Source organism: Neofelis nebulosa, chromosome 8 (genome assembly GCF_028018385.1).
Source record: "Neofelis nebulosa isolate mNeoNeb1 chromosome 8, mNeoNeb1.pri, whole genome shotgun sequence".
NCBI classification, from domain to species: Eukaryota; Metazoa; Chordata; class Mammalia; order Carnivora; family Felidae; genus Neofelis; species Neofelis nebulosa.
Genome location: NC_080789.1, coordinates 50,577,120 through 50,590,907, shown reverse-complemented (window position 1 = coordinate 50,590,907; position 13,788 = coordinate 50,577,120). Strand labels below are relative to the sequence as shown.

Below are 13,788 nucleotides of genomic sequence, written 5' to 3'. Positions count from 1 at the left end.
GTAGAAATGCCAGTTGCTTTACTTGAAAGATTCCAGAGGCAAAGAAGAGTATTTAAACAAAACAAAACAAAACAAAACCTGGCGTGTTTTCATTTGGTTGTTCTTGGATAATTTTTTGTGCTCACAATTATATTGGGCCCGATGAGTTGTAGCTAGTACCTGTGTGATGGCTTTGCTGCTCTTGGAACGAGCTGGGTCCCTGGATTCCTTGACAGTGTTTCTAGATCACAGGTTCTGTTTGCACATATAATTTTCACAGAGTTTCCCAATTGAAAAGGGAATTAAAAGCCCCCACAAATCTCCTTCCTCAAAGTATTAGCATAATGAATCCAACCACTACCCTATTATAATTTTCCAAGCATCTGTGTGGCCAAACAGCAAGCTACTAAACTTTACAAACTTTAGGTACCCCATAAGCTGAACAGTTAATGTTTTCACAGAGGATTTAACGATTTTGTACTGGCCCGCCTATCTCCTAAAAGTATCACCTAGAGTGAATACTAATTCGGGAAACAGAATCAGTGAACAATCTATCATCTCTGGATTAGCAGTTCCTCCATTTATTAATCTGATGTAGTAGAAGCTTTATCCTTTTCTGCAGTTCCTTCCACACCTTGGCATGTCAGCATTTATGTCACGGAGAGTGTATCGAACCCAGGAAGTTATTGACCCATGCTTGACCTAAAGGAAGAAACTATTTGCTATAAGAATGTGGCAGATTTGGGGCGCCTGTGCGGTTCAGTGGGTTAAGTGACCGACTCCTGATTTCGGCTCAGGTCATGAACTCACGGTTTGTGAAGTTGAGTCTCACGTTGCGCTCCATGCTGACAGCATGGGATTCTCTCTTCCTCTCTCTCTGCTCCTACCCTGTTTGTTCTCTCCCTCCTTCTCTCTCTCTCTCACTCTCAAAATAAATTAAAAAATAAACATTAAAAAAAAAGGATGTGGCAGATTTATCGTAAGCCCTTTCCAAGAGGATTGTTTCTCCCGCTCATACCTGACACATGGCAATGAAAATTTAAAGCAAAGCTAAGGGAGCACAGCCACACTTAGACAAGTATCTCTTTGAATGACACTTTGAACTGAAATGTACACCACTGGGTAGATATAGGGGTGGCCCACTGAGTTCAGGAGTGGACCCAGACTGTACACACAGAATCAGAGAGAATGGAGACTAAAAGTCCATGGATGCAGGATGCCTATGGATGTAGGATCATCACCTGCGACAGCGAGCTGGCATCCCTGCCAGTGAGCAGAGGCTGAAAATGCTTCGACCACTGCCCAGGACTGTGATCGCTAGTTGGCTGGGGAGGAGGGAAGGAGCATAGCTACCAAACCTCGGCTCTAGATTTAAACTCTCTCAAACACGGGAAAAGAATCCCTAACAGTCCCATAAAAACCAGCTTCTCAATGGTTGGACCCAGGAGGACAAAAAAAGACAACTACAAGAAGTTGGGACAAGGAGAGGCGACCTTGAGGAAAGGGGAAAAAAAAATCAACAAGCAAAACAAGCAAAACAACAATAACCAAAGGAAAACTTCCACCTGAGATGAACTTGCAAACAAGAAGCGTAATATCATACCACAGTGAAAACAATCCACGCCAAAAATACGATAAGGACAAAGACATAGGTCCAATCCTAAAGAAGAGGTGGAATTTGAATCGGACTTGTGGGAAGACATTCTGGGAAAGTAGAAAGGGAAGGGGCATTTCGTGAGGAAGAACCACATAGGCGAAATCATGGAAGTGATTCAATGTGGAATGGTCCTGGCTTTCTAGGAGTTATTGGAGGGTTGATGAGAGAGGTTGGAAATTGTGGGAAAGGGAGACATGCTTTATATATTGAGATGGGGCCAAACTATGGTGACGCCCTAGGGCCAGGAAGAGAAGTTAATGTGACTTGTGAACAACGGGAGCAGGCGAAGCTGTGATGAAAGAGGTGGCAGCATTGTGCAGGAAGGAATAGAGAGGGAATGGGGTAGTCGCCAGACATTTCAGGAGGTGTTGAGGGTAGTTAAGATGTTACAGAATGATGTTTGTGCCATAATGATTCAAGAAAAATGGAAAGAGACGGTTTAAGGTAGATTCCATAAGTAACAGATTGGGTTAGCCACTGGGGATAAACAAGAGGGAAAATTTAAATATCTCAAGTCTGGGAGGCTGGTGCCACTAAAGCAATGGTGAAAATGAGAAAAGGCATTCCCTCGGGAATGAAGAAAAAAAAAATCTAATTTAGTGATGCTGGTATTTCACATTCTTATTTTATTTTTAAGCATTCTCATTTTATTTTACTATAAGCAGGAAGATGAAGAAAACATGGGATGCCTTACTACCCATCATCAAGATTTAACAAACGCTTACATTTTAGCAAAATTGCATCAGATATTTTTAAAGAAATAAAGTGTTCCAGATGCAACTCCAGACCAACATCTCTATCTCATTTCCCTCTTTCTTCCCCCAGAGGCAACCACTATCCTCAACTGGGTGTTGTTATCCTTCAGCTGTGGAGGTTTTTATACTTTTCCTTTAATTGGATGCTCCTATAATATATACTACTGTTTTCCGTGCCTTACCAATTCACATAAAATCCTTCGGCATATTTCTTGCCATCTTTTTATTTCTTCTTTTCCCTCACTATTATGCTTTGAACACATACTGATGTGGATACAGGTAGACCTAGTTTATTGATATATCATATTTGAGGGAGGTTAGATATACTGAAGGTCAGGCGAGAGATTAAAACTAGAGGTGCTGATTTGAAGCCTATAAACATACAGAGAATAACTGAACTGTGAGCACAGCTTTATTTTCCAGGAAGGACAAGGCATCCCCTAGACCCTGAGGTCTTGAGTACAATGACCCTGTGTTACTTATCTTTGAAAGTACCGTAGCACCAATCATGATGCGATACTCCATGAACGTTGGCTAAATGAATGAATGCAGCTTTCTTCCCCCCTGCCCTTTTCTTGCTGTAAAGTCTGCAATGCACGGCTTGGAAAAAGGAAACCACAGGTGAATTTAAACTATAAGTGAACTTTATTAACTAGCACGGTATTTTTTTTTCATAGAACCAACATTTTTAGATTGTGAGATTTCCCAATTAAAAAAAAACAACACAAAACAGATACCTTGCTCTTATTGCAACATCTAAGTACCTGGCTTGTACTTCTTGTACTGGCTTGCACAACGCCTGGCTTGTACTTCTTCCTGGCAACAATCGAGGTGAGTGGCTGCAGTAACCTTTAAATGGGCCGTATGTTTCCAGCATGATACCAACACCTCCCCCTGCAGTTCTGACCCCCAGGCCAATTGTCAGTTACGACGGATTATTGCTTGCACGGTTGTTTTTCATACGGTAGGAAATATTTCAGTGTATTCTAGCCTCTAAGAAAGAGGAAAAAACAGAGAGGGACTGACAGGGCCCAGTGCTTCACACAAAGCTGGAGAGAACACATTTCTTTGCAAAAGTGAAGACTACATATCCTTAGATGTTCAACACATAATGGTGCACACAAACAGCGTCTCCTGGTCAGGCAGTCTAGGTCACGGGGAACGGCACGTATTTATTTATTACATAAATATTAAATACGTCGATTCTATTGACATTTTGGTGAGCAATCCAACCCTCCCTCCTCAGATACTTTTAGAATATAATATTTTTTACATGAACTATAAAGAAAGGAGCTTCAGCTTTTCAGTATTTATTTTCACACAGTGTTCATCCCAATAGAAAAGCCTCCCTAATAACCTGGAAACCTTCTCCTTCCTCCTCCTCCTCCTCCTCCTCCTCCTCCTCCTCCTCCTCCTCCTCCTCCTCCTCCTCTTCTTCTTCTTCTTCTTCTTCTTCTTCTTCTTCTTCTTCTTTTTATGTTGTGTTTATTTTTGAGACAAAGAGCACAAGCAGGGGAGGGGCAGAGAGAGACGGAGGATCTGAAACGGGCTCTGCACTGACAGCAGAGAGCCTGACATGGGGCTCCTACAACTCACAAACCATGAGATCAGGACCTGAATGGAAGTCAGTCCACCCTCTTAATTTCCATTAAAAAATTAAAAGAGGGTTCCAGGAAACCCTCTTAATTTCCATTTTCTCTGTTAGACTGCCCAACAGGAGCAGTCATGACTCTAACAGAGCTTGTTATCAGCACATATGTTAATTCTAAAAACTGAAATTTGTATGATTTTGATTTAAATAAGAAAATATGGGAGTGGTTCATTTTTTTTTTAATCTTTTTTCTTTTTTTTAACATTTATTTATTTTTGAGACAGAGGGAGACAGAGCATGAACGGGGAAGGGTCAGAGAGAGGGAGTCACAGAATCTGAAACAGGCTCCAGGCTCTGAGCTGTCAGCACAGAGCCCGACGCAGGGCTCGAACTCACGGACCGCGAGATCATGACCTGAGCCGAAGTCGGATGCTTAACTGACTGAGCCACCCAGGCGCCCTGGGAGTGGTTCATTTTAACGCTAGCTATGGCAGACTCCCCTCATCACATTGCCATCTTTAATGATGTGAGACGATTCTCTAATAACAATTTCTCAGTCAAAGGCAGCATAGGGTGTGATCCCCAGGAAAAGTCACTCTCGGACTTCAGGAGGACTCCCAGAGAAGCAGAACACTTCTGTCCTTGGGAGTCACCTTGGTACCCAATCCTCAAAGCTGGACAGAGTACAGCATTAGAAAAGGTGGTGGGGACCAGGAGTTATAAGGTGCTAAGTGGGGAGTCCTTGTGGCTGAAAATGATACTTTATTTGAGCTTTACTCCAATCTTCTGCTCAAATGAATTAAGTCCTTTCAGGTCCCTTTACATCAATAGATGGTTATTCTTATTAAGGAAAAATGGTCTTTGATTAGAGAGTAATTTTTTTCCAAGCTTAGAAGTGGAGGAGAAGCAGATTCTAAAAGCTGTACATCCCTCATCCCATGTTTATATGGGTTTATTTCCAGCCTTAACAGTTTCTTTCACTGCATTTTAAAGATATCTTGCCGTATTTCACATGTGCCAAACTGCCATGAAAATTAGTAAAATCTTGGGGCACCTGGGTGGCTCAGTCAGGTAAGTGCCCGACTTTGGGTCATGATCTCAGGGTTCGAGAGTTTTAGCCCTGTTTCGGGCTCTCTGCTGTCAGTATAGAACCTGCTTCAGATCCTCTGTCTCCCTCTCTCTGTCCCCACCCCTCTCATTCTCTCTCAAAAGTCAATAAACATTTCAAAATAAACTAATAAAATCTTCATACTTGGATAAAACAGCAGATAGCCACATCATTGAGAAACCAGGGGGAACTCTGTTTTCGGTGATTGTAAGGTTTACTCTTAAATATTTTTAAAAAGGAACTTGTTTTTGGGATTCAACTTAAATTTTGGTTCTTACAGAAACAAAAGATATCTTCAATTTTATAAGTGAATAGTTTTCCGTCTTCTCTCACCCTAGTAAGGGGATTCCTTCCCACTAAACTCCTAGGATGGCAAATTCTTGATTTTAAAAGGTACTTACTGATGAAATGAATGGTACATAATTATTTCAATAGTTAATGTATATGATGAGGAATTTTTGATTGGCATATTAATACAGAAACCCCCCCAGAAAGGTAGATACAAAAGATATTAAGAAGAACAATGGAAACAATGCACATGCATTGTTGACACTATCAATTAGCAAATTGCTTTGAGAACTTAATGCAGCCAGGGTGCCTGGGTGGCTTGGTCGGTTGAGCATCCGACTTCGGCTCAGGCCATGATCTCACGATTTGTGAGATCCAAGCCTCACATTGGGCTTGCTGTTGTCAGCCTGGAGCCCACTTGGATCTTTGTCCCCCTCTCTGTCTGCCCCTATCCCACCGCACTCCCTCTCCTGAAAATAAACTCTATGTTGACAGTGGATCTGGGTGAAGGCTCTCTTTGCAGCTAGAAATGGCCCTTATAGGGGCATTTGGGTGGCTCAGTTGGTTAAGCCTCCAACTCTTGGTTTTGGTTCAAGTCATGATTTCACAGTTTGTGAGTTCGAGCCCCATATCAGGCTCTGCACTGGCAGCATGGAGCCTGCTTGGGATTCTCTCTCTCCCTCTCTCTGCCCCTCCCCGCTTGTGCTCTTTCTCTGTCTCTCTCTCCCTCTTTCTCTCTCTCAAAAAAAAAAAAAAAAGTAAGAAAAAAGAAATGGTCCTTGTATATGTGAAGAAATGCCCGGTAAGTATGGTACTAAATAAACGTGTAGTCTTGTATTCTTGTAATTTATGCCTCTGTGGAGTATTTTGGAAGTGTGACTACATATGCATATGATAAATAATTAACTTAAAATCCCTCATGTAAAAAAGAGCTCCTGAACTCTGTGCTTTGCTTACTGTGCTCTAACAATATTGTTCCCTTGATGAAACATATACACCAAGGTCATTCCAACTTAGGGGCTTTTGCATTTGCTGTTCCCTCTATGTAGAACACTCTTCCCCTGGATAGATATTCCCATGGCTTTCAGTTCTTGGCTTTCAAATATAATGTCATCAGACAGGCCATCCCTGACAATCCTACCTCAAATAGGGCCTTTTCCTTCACTCTCGAACCCCACATCCTCCTCTAACTTTCTGCATAACACTAAGAGTATGCATTTATTTGTGCATTTGTTTATTGTCTGACTCTACCATGAGAAGTTAAGCTCCACTGATGCAAGGACAACACTTGTGATGTTCACTGCTGTGTAAACTCCCACCAACCAGAATTTTATCTCACATTTAGCAGATGCTCAATAAATACTTGTGAATGAACGAATGAAGCTGCCATTGTACATTACTTTTTAAAAATTTTATTTATTTTGAGGGAGGGAGAGAGAGAGAGAGAGAGAGGTGGGACAGAGAAGGAGAGGGAGAGAGAGAATCCCAAGTAGGCTCTGCACTGTCAGCACGGAGCCAGATGGGGAACTTGAACCCACGAACCATCAGATCATGACCTGGGCCAAAATCAAGAGTCAGATGCTTAACCGACTGAGTCACCCAGGCACCCCAACATTTTAAAAACAACTTTGCTTTATGTCCTTCAAAACAAAGCATTTTAAAAGCTACATTTCCCCATGTGTGTAATACAGTGCCACACAATCCTTGAGGATGTGAATATTAATGTACTATTTTCATTTTATAAGCTGCTAAAAAAGAACACATGTACCAGTCTCTGTATAGATTCTAATTTGATATAAACTATATACGTACACTGAATTCAATCTAAGAAAGCAATTATTTCTCTTTTCAAATGGTTGTTCATTCTGACAGTGTATCCAGTATGTGCTCTAAACATGGATATTTAAAAGATATATTCCTTGAAGGACCCAGCTTTGTTCCATGTACTCACTAGAGGCTCAATAACTGTTAACTCTTGGTGAATTGTTGGCATGCAATTCTCCTGTAAAATCTCTCTAGTGAAAAAGAAAACAAAGCTCTACCTTGCTTTTAGCCCAGAAAAATGGTCTTCCCTAGTATAAACTCCCCAAATATATCTCAAGTTAACACACAGGTTCTACACATAAAATAAACAAAGGATTGTTTTTCTACTAAAATGATTCTGTTTGCTGTAAAAGTAAATCAATGTTCATGCTGCTCCGGTGGGGGCGGGGGGGTGGTGGGGGAAGAGGTGGGGAGGGAATAAATTATCTGATGTTTTTTTATGATTGCCATGCTGGTGCCTAAGCTGCATAGGATTCAGTAGCCTCAGCCCTGGTGAACTGTTGGCCGTCTTTGAGGCTAAGGAGTCGATACTGTGTCCTCATTAGAATTATCCTCATATATCTTCAACCCTTAACTCTACTAAAATGATCTCTAGCCTTCATACCCTAAAATGAGATCAATACCATAACATACCGCACCACCTCTTATAATGCTGTGCCTACATATTCAAAATAATGGCAACATCCTAGTCTTAGAATATTTATCAAATTCTTCCTCAGTCACAGATAAACATTTAATGCTGTCTGAGGCAAGAAAGAAAAATAATTAAATCTATGCATTATCCTTATTGATATTTTAAAAGTCTGATGGTCTACCGACTGAGCTATCCAGGCTTTTTCTCATTGATTAAAAAAATTTTTTTTAATGTTTATTTACTTTTGAGAGAGAGAGAAGGAGAGACAGAGCGTGAACGGAGGGGGGGGAGCTGAAAGAGAGGGAGATGCAGATTCAGAAGCAGGCTCCAGGCTCCGAGCTGTCAGCACAGAGCCCGACATGGGGCTCGAACTCACAAACCGCGAGATCACGACCTGAGCCGAAGTTGGATGCTCAACTGACTGAGCCACCCAGGCGCCCTCACTGGTATTTTAAATCTAGAACTTATTCCTTGCTAACAACTAGTACCAACTGCTGATTATTAATCCAGGGTCTATTAGTAAAAATTACAATTATAACCCTTCAGATGTTTATATTTTATAGGAACATTAACACTATACAATATTTATATAAAATTTTACAAAGCTCTTTCACATACATTTCTCAAGCCATTTTCAGCCCACTATTTCATATGGTAACACGTTCTAACACATTTCTGTTTTCGGGAAGATGTGTGAATAGAGCTGTTATTAATTTATTATAAATTCAATTTTATTTATTTATATATTTACATTTATTGATTGCTTGATATCTTGTAGGCATTTGGCTAGGTGCTGGGGTTACTGAGAGGAGCAAGGTATGGGCCATGCCCTTTATAGTAATGGCTGTTTAGGTACAGAGAAAGTAAATGTATTTTTTCAGAGTGTCCAATATATTTGTGTGTACATGTTTTGTGTGTATGTATGTGTATCCATCAATATGCAAAATTATATACACATGTATTATATGTACTATATATGTATTATATGCATATATATATGTATATATGTATATATTATAGATTATACATATGTACCTCATCTGATCTCCCTACATAAGTCACTAGTTATACTCTGAACATACATAAATATTGAAGTTGAGATGGATGCTATAACTTTTAGGAAAATAAAAGTTTAATATGCAGATCTGTAGAAACATAGAAATATGTTCAAGTTTATAGCTGTGATGAAAAATTCATGACTTACAGAAATTGAGTAATATTTGGGGGAAAAGTGGCCTCTATATGGTAATCTGAAAGCTGAATTGCCCTTAAGAGTAGGAAGCAAACTATGTAGCTGATTTGAACTTCCTGTACCCAGTATCAGCTGGCCAGAGTTTAAAGATCTGCCTCTGGAGATACGAATCTTGAGGAGATTTTACTCATTTGAAATTCCCAGTGTAAAAGGTCAAGTCCTGGAACAGTGAAACAATTAAAGTCCCTAGGAACTGATTTCTCAAAGCAGAAACTACTTCTCTCAAAAACAACCACCACCATCACAAGGAAAACCCCACTAGCTCTGAGAGCAACGTCTTGTGCAAATGAAACCCTGGTCAGCCTCTGGAAAAAATAGGAGAGGTGGGAAAGAAACCAAAACAAACCGTATCTAATACTGTTTACAACTGACTTAGGGACAGCCCAGTCTAGAATAAATTCATCATCATCTTCATCAGAACCTCAGACAAACTTTATTTCAATACCAGATACTACATAACATATATTTTACACACAGTTTTGTCTAAAATTTCACTAAAGTTATAGAAAAGGTGAGATCATAGGGGCACCTGCGTGGCTCAATCGGTTAAGTGTCCAGCTCTTGATTGTGGCTCAGGTCATAATCTCACGGTCATGAGGTTGAGCCCTGCATCAGGCTCTGTGCTGGGTGTGGAGACTGCATGGGATTCTCTCTCTCTCCCTCACCCGTCCCCACCTCTAAAAATAAAAAAAATAAAAAAGATGAGATCATCTATACATTTTCTTCCTTCCAAACTATTATCTTTCTGAGTTCCCGTTTGGATTTACATTAAGCATTACTCAAGTACCAACTCAAGCCTTTACAATGGCCAGTATCCTATGTCTATAACTACCAAGCTCTTTTTCTCTCCATCTCTGCCCTTGAGATAACTTAAATAAAATTCAACCCAAAATTAATCTTTAGCATGTCATATAACTCTTCTAAGATGTCGCCACACCTGTCAGTTGAACAGTGGAATTTCGGCCAAATAATATTCAGATAAAGCAAGGATCTTTTCCTTCCCATAAGTCGCAATGTACCTTTCTCACTCTGGGTTCAGTAAGAGATTTAAGACCTAATATTCTTTCTTTTTTTTTTAATTAAAAAAAATTTTTTTTAACGTTTATTTATTTTTGAGACAGAGAGAGACAGAGCATTAACAGGGGAGGGGCAGAGAGAGAGGGAGACACAGAATCGTAAACAGGCTCCAGACTCTGAACTGTCAGCACAGAGCCCGATGCGGGACTCGAACTCACGGACCGCGAGATCATGACCTGAGCCGAAGTCGGATGCTTAACCGACCGAGCCACCCAGGCGCCCCAAGACCTAATATTCTAAGACAGTCACACTCTTATGCATGTAGAATGACATTAATTGCATATCCCCTTGGGAGATTTAAGAAAACAATCACCCAAAACATGTTCATTGCTCTGTGTTTCAAATTCGGCACCAGGCTGGAAAAGATCTGGATTTATTCTATTCAAAATGTCCTTCTGGGGCGGTTTCCCCTCCAACTAGGGCTAACTGGTATCTACTAATCTTTTTTTTTTTTTTTTTTTAACGTTTATTTATTTTTTTGGGACAGAGAGAGACAGAGCATGAACGGGGGAGGGGCAGAGAGAGAGGGAGACACAGAATCGGAAGCAGGCTCCAGGCTCCGAGCCATCAGTCCAGAGCCCGACGCGGGGCTCGAAGTCACTGACCGCGAGATCGTGACCTGAGCTGAAGTCGCACGCTTAACCGACTGAGCCACCCAGGTGCCCCTACTAATCTTGCTGTTCTTTTCCATTTCACAGTCTGCTGGAGCCAGGAGTCCCGCTTTCTTCCTCTCCCTCTTTCTTTCTAGGTTCCCTCCCCATTTCCCCATCTACTCTCCCGCCAAAAGTCTATACAAGTTAAACAAGGTATGGAGGAAATCACACATAAACCACTTTAACTTCAAATCTTTTCAGAGTAACGTATTCCTTTGGGGCAGGGGAAGGGTTCTAATAAATTGCTGCAAGCAACCTCTGGCTGACACGATTCTTGTGCCCCGTAACCTGAGCAAAGAGGTCTCCAGGAGGAAGAGCAGACGCACACGTCTCTTTAGATGACTAGGTCAATTACTTCATGATGCTTTTCCCACATTTTATGGCCTACTGAAAACCAAACCAACAAACAAAAACCCAAAAAACCCTTTAAAATTTTGTTATCTCTTACCTAAATATTCTAAAAAATCTCAGGAGAATACCCTTCCCTCCAAGAATTACTAAGTTTCTGTCCCATGTGGCTGCAGCTCTTCTGCCAGGCCCGTTTCTGTAATGACTTTCTTCGGCATCATTCCTTCACGGTGGGCTCTCCTTTCAAAGTGGGGACACCATGTTACATTTCATCCAAAGTGCAAAACTATGACTCATTTTATTTATTAAAAAAAAAAAAGGAAAGAAAAACTATGTCGGGGTCCCTCAATCTACTCTCTTACATCAAGGAACCGGGTTTCCACTGTTAATTACTGTTCTACCCTCGCTTTATCACGCTAAGACGAGGGAAGACTTTTTGTCATGTTCATTGATCTTTTTTGCCTTTGATTCTATAAACAGGAACTATCTGTAAGTCAAGCTGTACAGTCTTGGATTAAAGCCCAGGCTATTAACACGTTTTCAAAGGGTATGCCATAATCGTACTGTCAGAATCAGTGTGGATAAGAATGCTTGTTTGACAGATCAAGTTCTAATTCTAAATGGTGCAGCATCCCCTTTCGTGTTAACCTTTATCAAGATAACTTGATGATGTTTTGTGCTCAACTGGAATTATGCCCATAGGTTCTAACAAATTGAAAGATGACTGCATTCCACTGTTTTATTATCAGGATGTATTGATTAATTATTGAGATAAAGAATTCCACACAATATATCCTTATGATCACGTGTGTATTCTTGGCAGATATTCTCTAATATACAAATGAAAAACTGAACCTCTCCCCATCCCACATACACAAAATTTACTCATTCAGCTACCCAGGGAAGGGGTGCCTACTTTGCAGAGGACGCAACTTTCCAGGCTCCTCAGGAAGTACTTATATTGAAAACTAGACAGCGTATGAGAGTCTAGGTCGGTCAGTTCGTAACAGCGGCTTTTTAAATGTTAGGAATTCAAATAATCTTTTTTGTGCTTCATGGCACAGAATTTAGAGGTTACACAGAATTTATTTGAAATGACAGGTTCTGGGGTGGGGGAGGGAATTTAATCTAGCTGTAGACATCCCTGTAGTTATTTTTGTGTGAAAGTGGGAGGCGTATGTCTAGGACAGAATTTGTCAGACTCCTAACTTTTTGTAATAGGACACAAACTATGCTTTCTGCATTTCTAAACTCTAAACCATAGGACTCTAATTTTATAAACAATACCAGAGAATACTGGCACTTGAAGCAATTCTCGGAGAATTCACCTTTTAGTACTTGCCAAGACTATATTTGAAACAGCGAGTTTTGGAAGCTACTGTCTAGGGACTTACTAATGACTGGTGCTTCTATGTTGACTATGTTCCAATCCGTATTGAGTTAAACTAATGTTTTCCAAACTCTGGTTTCTGCAGTGTTAGTATTAAATGAAAAAAGGCCCCATTATCAAATTGGGAAAATACTGGGTTAAACAAAATTAATTAGCTTTATTTCTTACTGGACTTCTAAGGGTCTTTAATATGCTAATATAGTTTTGGATCTACAAAAGGGAGGTTACAGTTTGTTGCATTTTCCATTTCTTGAACCTATTTTTGATGGAATAACTATTAATATGTAGCATAATTAATTTTCTGAATAATAAAGGTTGGGAAATGCTCCCCAAATCAATATGTCCAGATTCTACTACCCGCATTTCCTGAAGAAATTATTTCCCTGCATTATTATGTCATATCAGGACTTTGGGTTTTACAGTGAGTCAGTAAAGGAATGAGTTTTTAAAGTAACTACTCTCTTTTTGCCATAACATAATTATAGTATCTAATATATATTTAAATTTTTTTTAAGTTTACTTATTTATTTTGAGAGAGAGAGACTACAAGCAGGGGAGGGCCACAGAGAGAGGGAGAGGGAGAGGGAGAGGGAGAGAGAGAGAGAGAGAGAGAGAGAGAGGGAGAGGGGGAGAGAGAGAATCTGAAGCAGTCTCCATACTGACAGCACGGAGCCTGATTCAGGCCTCGAACTCACGAACTGTGAGATCATGACCTGACCCAAAACCAAGAGTGGGACGCTTAACCGGCTGAGCCATCCAGATGCCCCAGTATCTAATATATGTTAAATAAACATTTAAAATGTACATTTTTGCTAGAATTTGTTGCCAAGTACTGATTATCTCTCAAAAGTTTTTAATAGGAAGTGAGATTTATAAACACAATAAAAACTTATTTTTTTCTCCTTGACTGCTAGGGAGCTCAAATGCAAGTGTGCCTTAATATAACAAACATATTTTCAGTAGCTGAACATTTTTCTTTCTGAATGTTTTATGTCTTTTGTATTATAATTGGGTATTTTGGTGTTTAGCCTGTATCATTATAACTGGGTTAATAAATTCACCCTAATAAATGTGGTGAAGAACATCAAGTGTGAAAATGTAATTGAAATAAGTTAAGTGGAACATCTGCTTCAGTATTTCAGTAATGGTAAGCATGAAATAAATGGCAGTGTTATTATTAACAATGTTAATATTAGTTTTGTTTTGTCTTCCTCTTTTTAATGTTAATGGTG

The 13,788-nt window shown here is 40.1% G+C and overlaps 1 protein-coding gene across 8 annotated transcripts in view; it reads right to left on the bottom strand.

Moving 5' to 3' along the window:
- Nucleotides 1-13,788, bottom strand: part of GRIP1 (glutamate receptor interacting protein 1) — a 684,772-nt gene that overhangs the window by 247,035 nt on the left and 423,949 nt on the right. The window lies entirely within an intron of this gene.